Source organism: Thermobia domestica, chromosome 9 (assembly GCF_964235325.1).
Source record: "Thermobia domestica chromosome 9, izTheDome1.hap1.1, whole genome shotgun sequence".
NCBI lineage: Eukaryota > Metazoa > Arthropoda > Insecta > Zygentoma > Lepismatidae > Thermobia > Thermobia domestica.
The window spans coordinates 210,984,872-211,004,653 of record NC_137462.1 but is presented as its reverse complement, the minus strand read 5'-3'; the positions used below and the strand labels follow the sequence as shown (position 1 = coordinate 211,004,653).

General features: G+C 35.9%; 1 protein-coding gene across 1 annotated transcript in view; it reads left to right on the top strand.

The window, feature by feature from the left end:
* The window catches only part of Alk (Anaplastic lymphoma kinase), a 1,262,077-nt gene that overhangs the window by 327,458 nt on the left and 914,837 nt on the right, over positions 1-19,782 (top strand). The gene's annotated exons all lie outside the window — the stretch shown is intronic.

The window sequence follows — 19,782 nt, the reverse complement described above, 5'->3', positions numbered from 1 at the left end:
TTATTTTAACATCCCACGATTACGCATCGAGGCTAAGGGAGACGGTGAGATGTTAATGGTGGAATAAAGAAAGTGGGAAAAGCAAGCATTTCCAGAAAATCGGTATTTGTCCACCGCTTAGCACGGACAGAAATCGAGCCAGGGACACACACGCTAGTTGCATGCTCTACCACTAACCCACCACGATCTCCACAAACTTCCAAAGGTTGGACATATACAAGTATTTCAGTTTGTACGTACGGGCGATTTGCTAACGTTTTTGTGTACTATGTGTGTCCCTTCAAATCTGATCTTTATTTCAAATAATACATTTATCTTCTAAATTAAAGAAATTATAAATTGTAAAGATTTTATTTGGAGTTTTGTACCATACGGAGTAGTAGAACACTTTGAAGAAACAATGAAAAAATAAGAAGGTTGGAAACGTGAAGCATGTAAGCAAATTAAAAGAATGAAAAAGATTGTGTCGAACGTAAAAACAAAGGTATTGAAAAAGTAATTGGGATAACTATTTAGGTGCTAATCAAAAAGGAGAAAACTGCGTTGTTTGAACACTTTCTTTGAAGAATTATGTTACTAGGAGTATGGTAGAAGAAAAACGGAGAGATGGAAAGCTAAGAGTGACAGATGATATTAAACAGTGGAATTTTTAGCTCAAAACGAAGAAATGATACAGGAATGTAATGCATGGAAAATAAATTTTCAACTTTGTCTGCCACTGTCAGATATAGACAGTGAAAACTGACCTGGCTCAAACGTATACATTAATGTATAGTAATACAGGGTGTCCGAGAAGTCCTTCCCTGATTACAGAAATTGATAACTCAGGCTAGAAATAAGATAGAAATATGAAACTGGTTTTGAATTGTTTACAAACTATAAAAGTTTTGGTCACATCAGTACACTTCCACATGAGCACCCTTCGTAGTACGTAGCACATCTAGGCGATATTCAATTTCCATCCACACATTAGCCAACATCACTCTAGGGATCGATGCAACGATTGTGGTTATTCGTTGCTGCAGGGTTTCAAGGTCTGGTACACGTGTTCGGTAGACCTCATCCTTGACATAACCCCATAAAATGAAGTCTAATGGGGTTATGTCAGGAGAGCGTGGAGGCCAAGCTGTTGGTCCATCACGACCAATCCATCGCCCAGGAAATGTCCTATCGAGATAGGCACGGACGTAAAACAGAACGGAAATGTCCTATCGAGATAGGTAAAACAGAACAAACCTAACACAGACAAAAACTTTTATAGTTTGTAAACAATTCAACACCAGTTTCATATTTCTATCTTATTTCTAGCCTCAGTTATCAATTTCTGTAATCAGAGAAGGACTTCTCGGACACCCTGTACATTAGTTTTTCTATTTTCCGAACGGAGCTATTGTTGAAGAAAGCGATAGCTATAGCTTGCAACATTCTAGACGCAGAAGAAACACACACACAAATAGAAAGAGAGATTGGTAGATAGTTAGATAGATAGATATAGATATAGGGTGACAAAAGGACACCTACAACATTTGAAAGGATTATTTAAAAAAAAAAAAAAAAAAAGATTGCAAAGAGAAATTTTAATTTAAAAATATACAATGGAAATGACTGTTTTGAAAACGACGTCTGGTAAGTGTTATCCATAAACACATTTCAAAACTATGTCTGAAATCTATTATCACCGACGTGTCATGTCTTGTGGAATATCTGCTACATCCGCTTGAAGTACTCTCTTGAGGTCGCAAGAGTGTAGGGCCGATGCATGTAAACTTTAGATTTAAGGTGGCTCCAAAGAAAACAAGTCACTTGCAGTGAGGTCTGATGAGCAGGAGTGCACTCGTAGACACATTTGTTTGTGAAAATTGGAATTATAAGAACGAATAACAAGAATGTGTAAGGTAGAGTAGGACGTATGAACAACTGCAATTTCAGTGGAATGAAGAAATGGGTGTACTCAGCACTGCGCTCGGTTCGGTGTCAAAATAGTACCACCAGGAGGCGGTTTATAATCATCCATGTAGAAAAGAGTACACAAGAGAAGAGAAAATGTGTACACAAGCGACACTCGGTCTCCTCGACGTAAAAGAAGACACTTTAAGCAGACAACTGCATTTGAATAGTGCAACGTGATTACTTGTTCACGTACAAGGCATACTTTCAAGACGTGATACTTGTGTAAAAGCAATAAGCAGAAGGAAACTATACACAGCCACAATCTCGCAATAAGCTACGCAATACGATTACAGCACGGAACTAAAGGCAACTTGTCTGCATGATCCGACAAATGATATAGCTTCGTCCAACTGCATTTGTTCAAAACTGGAGCACGGTAACAGATAGACCTTATGTAGATATTAGTGTTGATGGTTGAACGTCGTATTCTACTATGAACTGTCGGCATACATGCGTTTGAATCGGTATTTCTGGACTCAGAACTATAAATATCTCAGGCTAAAGTAGTGAGTAAGGCAACGCCGTCGTTGGCATTAGTCTGTTCAACATCGTGTCTGTGGTTTTCTCGCGATTCTGACGTTTCCTCCCACATGACTAATCCACCGATTCTTTTATAATCATTCACTCTCATTAATCATCCGTCTTCCTTTGTCTACAGGACATATTCGTGGCAAATTTCATTTTATTTTATTCAGTAATAAGCCTTTTCTTTTAGTTGGTTATCATTGCTCTGTTTTGTATCTTTTATTGATTTCAATGTTATGCGTTCAAAACATTTCAGTTGATCTGTGAATGTTCACATGGGCTAATATAAACAATTTACGAGTATAATCCATGGGAAAAAGAAAACGACAGTAAGCGCGAAGATATTATATTGTTACGCGACTCAACCTTCTGTATGGGGGCCAAGGTGGCACAGAAGTAGATTCCATTCCTTTAGTTAATTTAGTCTTTGGTTCGATCCCAGTTGGTCCCAAGTAAGCATTATGGTGAACAAACATAGTGTGTATGGGTCTTCCCCGTCACCTCTACTATCAGCATTCTGCCATTTCGTTAATTATCATTATCAGTGTCGCCCTTAGCCTCACAGCAAATTCGTGGAAAGTTAAACTAAAAGAATCAAGCTTCGGCATAATTCTTATATAAAAGACAAACATATCAGTGCGTCAAGGTAGTTGCTAATAGTAAACAATCAAGCTAATAGTGTCACTGAGAGTGCTGGGTGCCGTAACTAGTACACCTAACTGAAAAATCAATGCCTAATGTTCAATATAGTGATTTACATTGTAGGAATCACTTTCCTAAATTGGTATATTTCGCAGCTTTAGTTAAGAGTGATTCAGAAATGAAAAATTATCATTTTTAAATAGTCAACCTTTGAGATAACTTTGAGAATTTGCCATCAACAGGTTACATGTAATGCTGTGAAAATTCAAATAGTCCCATAGACGAATGTGAAAATCATCTTATCATCCATAAATATCAGGGTTGAAAAAAAAAACGTTTAAAAAAAAGAACGTGCTTTATGTTTAAAACATGTTTTTTTGTTTAAAACATGTTTTTTATTTAAAATATTTTTAATGTTTAAAACAAAGTAGACCCTACTTTGTTTTAAACAAAAAAAAAACACGTTTAAAATGTTTATTTTGTTTGAAACAATAATGTAAATAGGCATATATATTACATTTTTACACGCTCACAGGCATTACTTGCTATCTATATTCGTCCGCTAGATCAAACTTCGGGAACTTCCCTAATTTCGATCCGTCCAAAAGTTCAATTTCGGAGAGAGAAATCGGGAATTTACCGATCTCCTTTCACGGAACATGTATTGTAGTTTAGTTTCTTTGTGTTACGTTCTACTGGTGGTCTGCAGTCTTAATCTTTAAACGCCCATTGACGCAACTGCTGTATCAGGACTTTAAACCTCAATGGATCAACCCCTAATTAAGGTAGGGAGATGATTTTGGTACCAATTTATTCCTGAAGGATGCAGCTTTCCGCCGGTGTTCATTTTATGTATGTGGGTGTACCTCGTGGGGGTGGGAGGAGGGTAAAGATCGTGTTTTTTTTGTCAAGAGTTTTTTGGAGGACCATTCCTCCTCTTGGGGGTACATTCATAAAAATTGGTACGTGAAGTAATGAAATAGGCCACTACATGGTAATGTCGTGTATTTATATGTCTTGCTTATATGGGGAAGCAGGGAGGGGGCAAAGTTGGCCAATTTTTGGAGATTCAGTTTTTTGACATAAATTACATTTATTTTTACAACAAACATCAATAGCTCAGCCACTAATTAAGCTAGAAAAATGATGTGGTACCAAAGTATTTCCGAGGGACGAAGCTTTCCGCTAGTATGCATTTTATGTATGTAGAGGGTACCACGGCCGAGGGAGAGAGGATGAAGTTCGTTTAAATTTTTCATCAGATTTTGGAAGCCATTCCTCTCCCCTTTGTGGTACATCCATAAGAACTGGTATGTGTGGCAATGAAATAGTCGCCTACATGATAGTAACCTGTATGTGTACTTATTGTTTATAGAGGAAGAGGGGTTCAAATTTGGCTAATTTGCATTTATTTTCAGGACGGTTCTATATAAGACAAGATGTATTTCACTGGTGATCTAGAAGCATAATTCTTGTTCGTATACATGATGTGTGCAGTAAAAATGATTTGCATATGGACGTGGTACTATGGTAGGGGAGGGGAGAGAATGTCTAATTCAATGATTTTTTCTGCGCATTTTTTTTTAAATATTTCCTACATAAAACGAATTCATTACGCAATGGCAGCAATGGCTACCATTTCTTATATTATTGTAACAAGTATGTGGACTACACATTAGCATCATTTTGGCAGCGTACGGTGTTGGCAAGGGTTGCCACGATCCTGCAAAGTCAATATTTTCATATTTTTAATTATCTTTATGTCCGTTCTTCTACAAATACGGCGGGAATTTCACGAATTTTATCTCGTTGGAATCTGTTGTCTATAAGATTTCCAATGGCGTATAAATCATGACTATGTGCTAATTAGAAGGGGTCACCACAGGCCCCAACGTGAGAGTCTATCATTTTGTTAAAATCTCTAGCGGGCGCCTAAAGGTTGATTGTGTTGTTATGCCGTAGACACTAATCATTGTTAGCTATCCATGTTGCAGATAGAGATGTATCTTGAAAACTGTTTAGTTAAAATATGTCATTTGCTCCTTGTAAGCTTGTTGTTGCTCTTTTCTATGAGTTGTATTTGTCAGAGTATTTCTTCTAGCTTATGGTATGAGAACTGTTCATTATTATGGAATGATAGTGACTAAAAAATACTCAAGTTTTGAATTTGTGAATTTGGATCTTAGAAAGTGCTTAGTGTGTTTAACCTCAGTTATTCTTGGAAATTAAGAAATGTTGAAATACTTCACTTGAATTTCTGTTGGTTTAGCAGTGTTGGGTAAGTTACTTGTAAAAATGTAACGCGTTAAAAGTTACTTTACTTTCACGTAAAATATAACGCGTTACTAACGCGTTACTTGCCCCAAAAAGTAACTATTACTCTACTTCGAATGTAAGGCGTTACTAACGCGTCCGGTCGGAACTTTTAGGTCCGAAACTTTGAATATGTGAAAAAAATCTAATTAAATTTTCCGTACTACTATTACTAACACTGTTATTATTATTATTATTATTATTATTATTATTATTATTATTATTATTATTATTATTATTATTATTGCACGTTTTGAATCGCTTTATGTATCTGCATGAACAAATTCTTATTTGACAGCTATATGAAAATTTTTATATAATGAAACACTGACTAAAATGCCATACTGCGTTATTCGTAGGGGTGGAAACGAGCGAGTTTTCTTTGAAACTCGATTCGACTCCAAACAGACATTTTCGAGCTCGATTCGAGAACTCGGCTCGAAAAATTTCATCCAACTCGACTCGAATTCGGGTCGAGTTCCGAGTCGAACCGAGCTAAATTGAGCCGAATCGTGCGTGTAGTTTCAAGTAATCTCTTCAAGTTTCCTACATAGACAATATAATTATCAATGATGCTAAGAGTACTACTACTACTACTACCTATTATTATTATTATTATTATTATTATTATTATTATTATTATTATTATTATTATTATTATTATTATTATTATTATTATTATTATTATTATTATTATTATTATTAGTTATAACAATACTGTGTATGAACATGAAAGATAGACGGTTTGTATCTGAATACTAAAAAACTAGTTGATTGTCAGCCTTGGTAGTCGTGAAGTCTAGGAGTCAAGGACATTGTTCACGAGCTTCTGAATTTGGGTTGAGGGTTTAGGTTGTTGAGTATTTGGGGTCGAGCTAAACATTGTTAAAAGTTATAGGGCGCTAGCCAAATATATTCAAAACTGCTCGTTTAGAATTGTCAACGACTTGAGCAGCTCGGCTCGCAGCTCATTCACTATCAAGTCGAACCGAGAAGTGAGCCGAGCCAACAACTCACCCAACCAGGCTGGCTCGAGCTGATGGTTCTCCTCAAGCGAGCCGGCTCGAGCCATCTGCTTAGTTGAGCCGAACTGAACTCGTTATAAAAATATCTTGTGGTCTCGTTTTGGAGAGGAGACGAGAGGCGAGCAGTGTCCCTTCTCGTGAGCAACACTAAAAATATTCCGTATTACTGTGTACATTTCTTATGGCTTTCGCTTTTCAGTGTAATCAGTCTAAGAGTTAAAACGAGCTGAACGAGCGAGCCATTTATTAAACTCGACTCGTCTCAAAATTCGACGTCAAAAACAGTGAATCTGCTCGGAACTCGACTCGAAAAAAATTACCTTTGACTCGAGTTGAGTCGATCCCATTAATATGCATAAAAAAATGGCTGCTTATTATTATTCTGTTAAACTAATTATATAATAATAACAATGTTATGTAAAATTAAAAGTACAGAATATAGAGAAGCATTACACTACAACTAATAAAATGAGAACACATAAACTGTAAGTGAATCAAAATTTGCCAGTAACTCAAAAATCGACACATGCTTTTTAAAGCTAGTTGTTCCAAACTCTATAAGCAACGGGACTCTAAAATAGGCAAACTGATCTGATAGAACTCCAATATTACATACCAGCAGCAAACTATTTTCTAGTAATGAAGTAGCCTGCTCATCAGAACACAGTTTATTCATATTAACTCCTTGCTGTGTATCGTTAATTATGGCACCCTAGCTGTTGATAAGTATTTCCCGCCGGAGCACTTCAGAAACTTTACTTTTAAATTCTGTCCACAATCATTCTCACCTTTTAAGGAAAAGTATCTTCCGAATGTTGAACGGTAAATATTTTCGTTCTCCATCTTTATAAAAACAACAACAATCAAAGTAAAAATAGACTACCGGTACCATTGCACTCGTAGTTCACTCAATGAATGTATTGATTTGGAGCTGTCAAAATTGCTTGCAATCAGTACACATGATTTCCCTGAGGCTGTCCTCATCTTCCAAAAACAGCAAATGGCACTAAGATCTTATCTGTTTCTCTGTGTGTCCGTCACTGACACACGTAGTTTATGCTCCATTGTTTCATTTTGAGAAATTCACTTACAGGAAAGAAACATTTGTTTAAAAAGAATATATACACTGTAAAAATGAGTTGTTGAAAAAACACAAAATGACTACCACTTTAGCGTGTTACTTGTGTTAATTCAGTACCAAGAACATCGCCTTCTGAGCATATCAGAAATAACTCGTTACTACCTGAGAGAATTTGCATTGGTATTTATCGTTCAATATGAGCAAAGCTTTGTGAAATATATGGCACTTGTGCCAAGTAACGAATAATATTCTATTTTTCCTGTTATCGATCATAATAATATTGTTGTAAACCTGTGAATCGTCAGACAACAGTTACGTAACCAACAGTTCTGCCATCTTCTGTTCATACGTGCCAAGACACAAGAATAACAAAAAAAAAATAGATGGAAGCACTGCTATCTGTGTAACTGTTGTCAGATGATTCACAGCTTTACAACAATATTATTGTGACCGATTACAGAAAACATAGAATGTTATTAGTCACTTACCATAAATACGAAATGTATTTTGCAAAGCTTTACTCATACCAAACAGTAAAAAACAGTTTTCAGTACTCACAGCCAGTAACGGGGTATTTTTGAAATGCTCTGAAGGCGATGTCTTGGTGTTGACAGTGCATAATTATCTCGTGGCATACAAGACCAGAAGCTGAATGAAAACCTGTAACACCCTCTCTGATACAACACATCCAACCAAGTACTGGAAGCGCTTTCATCAGCTCACTGATAAAACCTCTCGCCCTTCATATACACTTATTCTCAATGATACGCCATTACACGCTGACGTGAACAAAGCCAATGTCTTCGTTGACCAACTTCAAGATGTCTTCACGCCTCTTGAACCTGCCTTCTTAGCTCGCACTCATCCTACTGACCGGCTCAATCTCAACTCACCATCACTCCAACCTCATGTTGATCATCTTCTATCCGACAATTCACCATTGACAGCTCCTGTTACCGTCACCGAAATTACTATCACCGTCGCTCGTAGACGCACCACCGCTCCAGGACTAGATTCTATTACGTATCGCCATATCAAAGAAGGGCCATACATTCTCCATTATCTTCTGTCTCTCATCTTCACGTTCATCCTCCATACTGGTTTCATCCCTAACGATTGGAAAACATCTTAAACTTTTATGTTCCTGAAACCGAAAGAAACAGCTTCATCTGAGTCTTCCTATCGCCCAATTCAACTCACCCTTGTTTTTAACAAGATACTCGAACGGATACTTGTCTCTCGCCTACACACACATCTCGCTGACTACAACCTAATTCCCTTTTATCAGGCGGGATTCCGTCCAAATTACAGTGTTAATGATCAACTATTCCGCCTGACAACGTACATCACTGCCCAGTTTAATCAATTTAAGCCTTCCTTTCTTATCCTTTTCGATTTAAAAAAGGCTTTCGATAAAGTTTGGCATCTTGGCCTTCTATATAAACTATTTTCTTTCCAACTGCCAATCTATTATATTCACTTCATTTACCATTTTCTTTCAAGTCGCCTGACCTGCGTTTCCATTAATAATGTTCTCTCTCACCCTGTATTTATCCATTTTGGTGTTCCTCAAAGCTCTGCTCTGTCCCTGCTTCTTTACTTACTATATGTAGTTGACTTTCCTACTCTCCATCCAAATGTCGGTCTTTTTCAATATGCGAATGATACGGCTTTTCTGGCAACGGCGAATACTATTCAACACATCAACCACATATTTCAAACTGCCATCGATGCTTTCCTTCAGTGGTGTGGCACGTGGCGAGTCAAGCTTAATGCCAATATAACTCAAGCCATTATCTTTCTATCACCAGGCAAACGCAGTCGGGTCCATCGCAATCCATCCAACCTCAGTATTCAGATTGCAGGTACACCACTTGCTGCTAGTCCCACAGTCACGTACCTGGGCATCATCTTCGACTCACATCTGAAATGGTCTGCTCATCTCAGAAGTTTTGCTCCAAAAGCGACCAACCGACTGAACTTCCTCCGACGCCTAACTAGGACTACCTGGGGACTGAAACCTAAAATACTACTTAACACCTACAAGGCACTTTTACGCTCTGTTTTGACTTATGGCTTTACAGCCTGGCTTTTCGCACCCGAGGCATACTACCGACGACTCCCAATTCTTGAGCGCCACGCCCTACGCCTTGCCTTCCGAATTAAATTACCAAGCCCTACACGGGACTTATATGACAGAACATCTTTTCCACACATTTTCTATCACCTAGAAGACCTCAGACTCAGGTACGTTACAAAGCGATTCCAGGCTCACCATCCATTACTCTTTGATGCTATGCACCCGAAGCCATTCTGAGCAAACCTTCAACTATCCTCCGGCCTTCTCCACTCTCTGCTTTTACTCTGTACCACTACATTCTCCCACCAAATAGTCCCGACCTTCAACTTCTTGAAGACTTTCTCATTGCCATCCTCCCACCATTCATCACTCCATCTCATGTTGCACAGTGACTACACCGCCTTAACAGAGCTCCCCTCGTCTCCATTGCGTCCAGAGCAGCCCCTGGACAGAAGATAACACTCATTACCTCTCTAACCCTCTAACTCTATCTAACCCTCTTCTCTGTATTGTGTTGTGATGTCAAGTGCACCTCATAGTTTCATTTTCATTTTCACCGATGCTCTGCTCTCTCCACTGTCATGTTGAATTGTTCGCCAGTGTAATTTCCCTTTTCCAGACCTGATGATTATGGTTAAAGGCCATAATGTCCTCTAATGATAATGAAGTTAAGATACAATAAAGTTAATAAAATCTCCTTTGCCTGACGACAATAGCCCAACACCTAAAGTTCCTGTCAACTCCCAAATAAAGGGCGTAACCCTTTGGGTGGGTGCTAGCTGCGGCTAGCAAAAAAAACTTGAAGTTGAATTGACACAGAAGTAACACGCTAAAGTGGTAATCATTTTGTGTTTTTGAACACCTCATTTTTTACTGTGTACATATGTTGTAGTTACTCATCCGTAATGTAACGCGAAAAAACTAACGTAAACTAAGTACGTTACTTAAATTTTGTAACGCGTTACCGTTACAATTACTTTGGAAAAATGTAATGCGTTACTAGGAAACGTTACTTAAAAAGTAACACGTTACTTCCCAAGACTATAGTTTAGTTATACGTACATTGATGGGCAGAATTTCGTTCAGTAATTGCTGTTATAATAAGAATATAATTCTGCTGTAATTTACTCCATGCACAAATCCTGCGGAAGATGGGTTGTTTGTTAGAAAATTAAATTAGCTTTTTCAATCTGATATTTTATTGTTTTAAACATGTCCAATCAGCATAGAAAAAAAATCACGTTTAACACAATTTATTTAAAACGTTTAAAACAAAATGAATAAAATAACAGCCCTCGATTTAATCATGTTTTAAACACTTGTTTTAAACATATCAACCCTGATAAATATTCCAGAAGGTATTCAAACAAAAGGAATAATTATTTAAATAGAGAATATTCGTACAGAAGGATTTATATTATTCCATTAATTCAAATTATGAATATTCCAATGTAAGAAAACTTAATACTAGTAATAATTATAATAACGAATATTTTTTAAAAAAATGAAAAAATTATCATTCGAAACAATTATTCAAATAACAAATTTTCCAATAATGGGAATAAAATGATTCTAATCCTGATTATTACTAATTAAGTTAAATACTTCACCAATGAAGAATATGAGAAAAACTATTCGAAAACAAATTTTTACATATAATGCGAGAAAATTATTCTAATAGTGAATATTTCCATGCTGAAAGACATTTATTTCAATAATTATTCGAATATCAGATAATCAAGTAATGAAAGAAAATATTCCGAACCAATAATTCGAATCAGAAATATTCAAATAATGGAAGCAAAATTAATTGAACAAATGTACGAAAAAAAAAACTACATTGAAGTCGTAGGAAAATTATCCAAACAACTGAACCACTAATCAATCTTCAAATAGTTGGAGAGAAATTGTTCAAGTAACGAATATCTAAAACAATGAGAAGAAAATTGTTGGAACAATAATTTGAGCAACGAATATTTAAATAAGAGGAGGTAACATATACGAACAACGATGTTTTCATAATAGAAAGAAAAATATATATTCCACCAAAGTATTCGAATAAGTATTATTTGATCCATAAGAGAATTATTGACAGTTATTGTCGCAATCATGCCTGTTGTTGAGGGAAGAACATAGACTGAAAGTATTTGAGAACAAGATCCTGAAACGAATATTCGGACTCAATAGGAACGTGAATGGGAAATGGAGGAAACTTCATAACGAGGAACTACATAATTTGTACGGTTTACCAAACATTATTAGGATCATCAAGTGTAGGAGGCTCAGGTGGAAAGGTCATGTAGGCAGAATTGAAGAAAGTAGGAACGCTTTCAAAGTCTTAACTGGAAGACCAATCAGAAAACGACCATTAGAAAGACCTAGGCGCAGATGGGAAGACAATATTAAGATGGACCTCGCAGAAATACGAATACAAAGTAGAAACTGGATTCAATTGACTAAGGATATAAATCAGTAGGAAAGCTTTTGAGAACGCGGCATTGAACCTTCGGGTTCCATATGCCATAGAGTTAGTTAGTTAGTTAGTTAGTTATTGTCACAACGTAAAGAAGATTAATTTAATACAAAATATTCAAATAACGGGGAAGTTTAATGGACAGGTGTAAGTAAATATCTAAGTAATGAAGTCTCATAATTACTCACTTCATACCCCGAAGTTTAATTTTGAACCTGTTCCTTTAAACTCTTTGTTTCTCAGACTTCATCATATTCTTTTCCTTATAGTATTGAGAAAGTAATTTGGATACTCTACATGTGAAGTCCGTGATTAGTGTTCCCTACGTTAGGTACATGGGCTAAAGCGGAACTACAGGTAGAGTAGTCACAAATAAGACAGAACGAAACAAAAATGAGAGAAGGTGTTTTCTGTTCGATGAGTATCTTATGCTGTAAGAAAACTATGTGAAATCTTTGTAACTAACTAAAATACTTATTCTTCGGACGGGAACAATAAACTTATTGAAAAATACTTGAAAGATATATTTCAATCCCGTTCCTCTTCTCCTTAGGATGCAAATTTGAGTCGAAATCAAGTTATATAAGTCTAAATTGATTCAAATGCTATGTTTAGTAATTCATTTCACGCAGTGTAGCTAGGGATGGTATCGAGACGAGACGAGACGAGACTTTATACAGTCTCGGTCTCGTCTCGGTTGATAAGTAGCGGTCTCGGTCTCGATCTCGTCTCGAGTCAAGAATAGCCGTCTCGGTCTCGGTCTCGTCTCGGTCAACAGATGCTTGTCTCGATCTCGGTCTTGAAGGCCAAGTCTCGGTCTCGTTTCGGGTCTCGTCTCGAAAGTCTCGAAATAAATAGTGTGAAATTAAAATTGTGAAAGTATTATTATTATACAGCCTGTCGTTTCCGCTTCTTATTTTTTGCCTTGACTTAGAATTGTGGTATGATGTACCTCTTCGTAGCTAATTTGCTAGCGCTAATGCTTTCCATGTGTGTGTTCCAGCTTCAATCATCAGTGGGCATAACATACCTGGGATAAAGCAATAATAGTAAGCCATATTTCACTTTCAGCAATAGACTTTGTCTCAAATAGCCTCAGTACTGCCCATACAATTAAACTCTATTAAATTAACTCCAGACTATACAGTAGTTTATTTCCTTCCTTTGAATCAAAATTGTTCCATACCTCCTACCGGATAACGCAACACATAGGAGCACGAATGTATTTAAACGCGCCGAAATTGAAATTTACAATTTCTCAGTTATTATCCAATACATTCTACTTTGACTTTCATTTTAAAAACAGTATATAACGTTCATATCTTAACAAATAGAGTAAATTATTACTACATTATATTTTGTTTCAAATTGACCAAATGCTTTATTATCGTTTCACATATCAATGTTTAATTGACACTTTAAAACCGGAACTTCTTTAACTTTGTGGTGGGAGCTACGGTTCTCATTTTTGCTATCTATGGTCTCGGGTTGGATCACCAAACAAGTTAGATTCAAAGTCCGATGTTTCGTAAGTTCGCGTCTCACTTTAAGTACATTATGTTCCTTATACAAGTTCATAAGCTCGTAATGTATTACATAAGCATATATCCAGTGCCATAACATAGATTAAGCTTATTCCTGAGCTCTCAGCGGTGCATGTGGTCTTTATTCGAGGAAACTAATCGTGCGTTCATTATGTTGTGATTTTATATTAATTGAAAATTATTTGCGAAGCATGGAAATACATATTATGTAAGTATATAGGTAATTCGAGCTATATGTATCTATTTTCTATGTCCCGGCAAAACAAGTGATTCTTAACTTTCTAGTTTTATGAAGAATCAAAAATATTTTTCCCTGTACGAATTTCGTTAAATTTTGGATCCGTTTTTACCCTACCTTACCAAGTAAAAGTGGTATATATATATATATATATATATATATATATATATATATATATATATATATATATATATATATAATGGATTTTAGAAATAACTATGCTAAGTCACTTTTTGGTCGAAATTGAGTTAACAATACATTTCTTTCTAGTGGTGTAATAATGTAAGTCTAAAAGCATCCTATTATTTTGTAACTACTTAGTATAGTTTGAAAAATAGTACTATAGATCTTACTTAAGGAACTGGTTTTTCGCTTCTCCTGTAAAATTCCGAAATTATGACTTGGTTTAGTTTATCTCTGAGGTCCAGATATAATAAAATCATGACCATAATCATAATTAACCATTATCAACCCACTGCTGGATCAAGATCCTTCCAAGTCTTCACTACAACTATTTATCTTGAGTAATTCTTTTTCAGGTTATTCCCCCAGTTGTTCTTGATTTCGTTAAACCATCTTGTACAAGGACGTTTTCTAAGTAGTTTCTATCTCATGGTATCATGCCTAGAATTGTTTTTGTTCATCGATTATAATTTCTTGCAATATGTCCAGCACATTTTCCAGTCCATGTTAAAAATCATTTCATTAGTACCATGGCGTAGGGAAGGGGGCAAAGGGGCCGGGCCCCCCAAAGAGGACCGGCAATGTACTTTGGTACTTTGGTGTTTGTAATTTCTTTTATATTTTTTTTATGTTTATATATTTTTTGTTTTTAATATTTTATGTGTACCTATAACAGGACTTGTCCCCCCCCCCAAACACACATCCTGGCTACGCTACTGAGTTACAGTCATTAGTTGCCAAATACTTCTACTGAATATATTTGGCCTAAAGATAGTTCAAATCCGCTACTTTTCCAAACTGTATCATCATCATCATAGGTATTCTGTCTTTATTGGCAGGTCACTTGCCGCAGCTGAGAAGCTTCCATGCTCCACGGTCCTCCGCTAACCTCTTCATCTTCGCGTATGATCTTTCCGTATTTATATCATCTATCAATTTTAGTCTCCTTCGTCCCCTCACTCTCTTTTCCGCCACCATACCTTCTAGGACGTCCCTCATGATACAATTTCTTCTTAGGCAATGTCCCAACCAGTTTCTCTTCCTCTTCCTAATAATATCTAAAAGTGTCCTAACTGTAAGTCCTTAAATAATTGCATATAGATATATGGTATGGATCGAGTTTGAGGTGGTCAAACTAAAACAAGTGAAATGTAACTAGGGTGTAATTAGAACTTTTAATTAACCATGGTTTTGTGCACATCAGGATTAAGGCTTAGGTGAACAACTAGGGTTACTAAAAAGTTATCAGTTACATTTAATTTTAGTTACAATTTGTCTTTACATGTATTGCTGGAATCAAAACTTTGACATTAACATTAACATTATAAAGACTACGTAAAAATCGTCTTTTGAAAACATTCTTGCACCATAAAACATATTACGAGTAACTTTAAAATATTTTACAGTTTAGCTACGTTATTTGCACTATATTTAAAATAATATTTAGCAATTTAAGCAACACTACTTAAAATAATGGAACTATGACTTGTAATTAAAACCACCAAAAACTATTGTTATAATATATATACAGTGGTGGATCCAGGATATGATCTAGGGAGGGGCTAAACCATGATTTGGCGATTTATCCAGTTTTAAAGCAGAGTTGAAGCCCATTTTATCCAGTGTAAATCTGAGCGTTAAGGGGGGCTATAGCCCTTTAGCCCCCTTGGATCCGCCCTTGTGTATATATATATATATATATATATATAGAGAGAGAGAGAGAGAGAGAGAATATATATATATATATATATATATATATATATAGAGAGAGAGAGAGAGAGAGAGAGAGAGAAGATTATATACAACAGCAGAAGATTATATATTTGTTTCGGGAGAAGCTTGAGGAACGGGTCAGAAACATTTGTGTTGTACGTGCAATGCAACAAAATGATCAGAAATTTATTTCGGGAGGGGTTTGAGCCAAACACCTACCCCTAAATACGCCACTGTACATCAGTCAACCATTCCCGTGTTATCTCACAAAGCAACGAAACAAATTTTGAGTAAACGCAAAATAGCTGTAATTATTCGAGACGAGACCGAGACTTTCGAGACTGAGCAAGATTTCGTCTCGGTCTCGTCTCGATTTATAGAGGTCTGTCTCAGTCTTGGTCTCGTCTCGGTATGTAAAAGCCCGTCTCGGTCTCGGTCTCGTCTCGGTATATAAAAGTCCGTCTCGGTCTCGGTACCATCCCTAAGTGTAGCCGTCATTTTTTATGAAAAAGTTTAACCCTCTTTTCCCGTTGGGCAATCATTTCAATCAAAGTGTAATGATAACAATTCAGGTTAAATCAAGGGATATATTATAAAAACTCACTTTATAATTGCCAGCCGTCTCCCTCACTTTCCTCTTTTATGAATACAAAATGGAAAATTAAAATATTGTAGAAAGTGTCCCCTTCATCCCTTTTTTGGAGTGAAATTTCTGGAAATATTTGGGCACATATCAACTTATTATATTTAGTCCTGGCTCTCCTGAGATACTGTATTTTGGCATATTTTTGAATGCTCTTTTCCTCTTATTGCACGTATTTTAAATAAAGTAACATGATAAAAACCTAGATCGACTTAAGTGCAAAGTATGTTCAGAAACTTTTTGATATACTTCAACTAAGTGGATCCGTATAGCAGACAAACAAACATAAATTCACCTTTGTGTATATGATTAATATTGCTTATCATTTTACCATAAATTAAATCAATTTAGTCATCAAATTATGTTTGATCATTAGTTATTTTGTTAAAACCGTTCAAATAAATAAAAATGATTGTACTTCCGTTAGTTCAGTACTTTTTGCTCTTTCAAGTTCGACCAAAGGAAAAATGAAATGAAATGAAATCTTTCAGTTTTACGTTCCACGCTTATGCAGGCTAGGCTAAAGGAAACGGTGATGATGAGTAATGAATGAAATGGTGGAGTGAAGAAAGTAAGAGGAAATGAGAGAACCCCGAGAAAGTCTACACACAGTGTTTGTCCGCAAGCTGGGATCGAAACAAAGACCCAATGCACCAGAGGTGAACACTTTACCACTGAGCCACCGCGGTCGACTAAAGGAAAGAAAAAGTAATGTAACAAATAGAAAGATACGTACTATTCGAAACATAGGTTACCTCTAGGTACTACTAGTATTATATAGATTATGATCTTATTTCTTATTTCTTATTTATTTCTTATTTAAAATGGTGGAGTTAAGGCATGACCTTTTCTTCCACTCAACCATTTACACTTTTCTTTTACAGTCGGAACTCTTTTTTTATGACGAGAATAAAAATGATACACAGTTAGGCATGGTAAAGAGTTACCGACATACAGAACAATACAGAAAATAAAACATGAAAAATAAAAATGAAACTTACATGAAAAATGAAAATGAAACTTATTACATATAAAATAAACACAAAAACAAACAAGAGACAATGCTAAAGACATGTCAAACTATACAAGGAGAAACAAAGATATCAATCTTGATTATATATAACATAAAATACATTCCTATGATTCACTAACTATAGATGAAATGATGCACCTACTTAAGTGATTGTGTATAATGTATATGTTTAAATAATGTATCAGAAGGGAATAGAAGAGAAAACAAGAAGAAATAAAAAGAGAGAGAGAGAAAAAAACGAACGACTGCATGATAACGCCAGGAATAGTTTCATGTGTAACAACTTTTTTTCTTTCTTTTCCTTTTTCTTTCTTTCTTTTTTTTTTAAAAAAACTTACTAAAGACCTTCATTAGAAAGATATTCTTTAAGCCGACGTTAAAAGTCAACACTGATCCTTAATCGAATAAAGAAATCAAACAGTCGATTTCGTAAATTTCCTTTTGAACACCTTTTTTAAACATATACATTTGTCAAATATTCTAAGGAAAATTTTTTAGAGTGTATAGTCAATTTTTAAATTTCTGGCTTCATAAATATACACTTTTAATAAGTTAAAGTAATCGTCGAAAGTTTTTACTTTTAATAGTCTAATATTCAATAAAATATGAATGTTATGAATGTTATATGATTGTTTTGCAGCATAATTATTTTCTCATTTTTTTTTTTAAATATTTTAGTATTTATTTTTCTCAATGTTTCTGTTACCTTTTATTTTTTTAGAATCACAATTATTCATTATGATGGGAACATTGCCCACCATCACGCAGGCATTACCGTCGCGCCAAACCCAGAAAAAAGAAAACGGGGAGTTGGTTCGGTTTGGACCTCTAGTTCCACAGCCTCCCGCTAGGGTCCGCCTCTGCAGCTTGCATCTTGGCAACACATCAAGGCTAGGAAGAACAACCGAGGGAGAGAGACCGAGAAAAGACAGTTGGTTGTATCTTGCGTGAAGGGGTTTATAGTCACCCAGTCTTTCCGTTTTTTTGCGTGCAAAATAACGGGTGTAATTTTTTTTCCTTTCAAGTATTTTATCATGAAGATGAGTATTGAATTACTGAAATGAGATGAGCGTGTTCGGCCGAAATTGTTGATCCACGAGAAGTGTATCAGGACGAACGAGTACTAGTAATGATTTTAGCAGCAACGAGATCCGTGTGCTTGTAGTGGTGATGGTACTGGATGTAATCTAACCTAGAAACAGAAGCGAGCGAGGGGTGTGCAGCTGAGCGACCTGGAAAATCTGCATCTAGCGCGAGGGTTGGATTTCTGGACATAGCTACCTTACGTTACGTTATCCCTACGTTATCTATCTCTCTCTCTCTAACACTGTCTCAACAGCGTGTGTATTGATGTATGTATGGATGTGTGACTGTGTACGTGTGTGTGTTTGTGTGTGTGTGTGTGTACGTGTGACTGATATATGTATGTGTGTAATTCGCGCGTGAAGTGGTAATTTATCACAGAATCTTAAGAGTTTGTTTTATTGCTCTTGAGAAAAAAAAAGAACAGTCGCGTGCAATTCCTCGTGCCCGCGCGTGCATATGGATGTTTATATGTATCTAAGATATACACCAGTGTGAACACAAACAAAAAAAAGTGGATCATCGTTGAACGCTTACCCACATACGCGGCGTGTGTCTTGTAAACGCTGTTCATGCTTATAAGTTTTTATTCCATTCTATTATTTCAAGTACAAAGCAAAGAAGTGTAATCTGTATAAGTTGTAAGGAAATGAAAGAACTATGCATTTGGTCTAATGAAAACGCATATAAATTGTGTTAACCCTCTCTCCTAACCATTTTCTCTGACAAGGTGGTTTTACATCAGCAGGTTGCTGCTGCCCGCCTACTTAATATTCCATCTCTGGTCCAAAAACAACTTCTTTAAGATTTATTTTTATTTTAACAATGAAACAAAAGTTAGTTATATCATTATTAATGACCAAGAAAGTACACTTTATGTTGGTTCGTGGTATACGAAGCCATACATCTGAACAGTGGAAGATTTCAGTACGGCAACCGTCATTTTGACACCTAAACTATTCTTTTTCATGTGGTATGAACTTATGAAACTATTATGTCAATCTTGCTCAGTTATACAGCGCACAAAAGTAGAACAAATAATATTACTATATTGCGTAATATCACCCCGATATGCATATTTATAAACGAAAAACATTTAAGAACAATACTATCTGAAGTTCTTAGATATTATGTATCTGTCATTGCAGATTAATCAACAACTAATTACTGTACGTACTGTATTATATATGACCTCGCGCACTGTGTAAAACTTTTATCAAGACATACGTACTGTAGTACTTGGTACAAAACCAAAA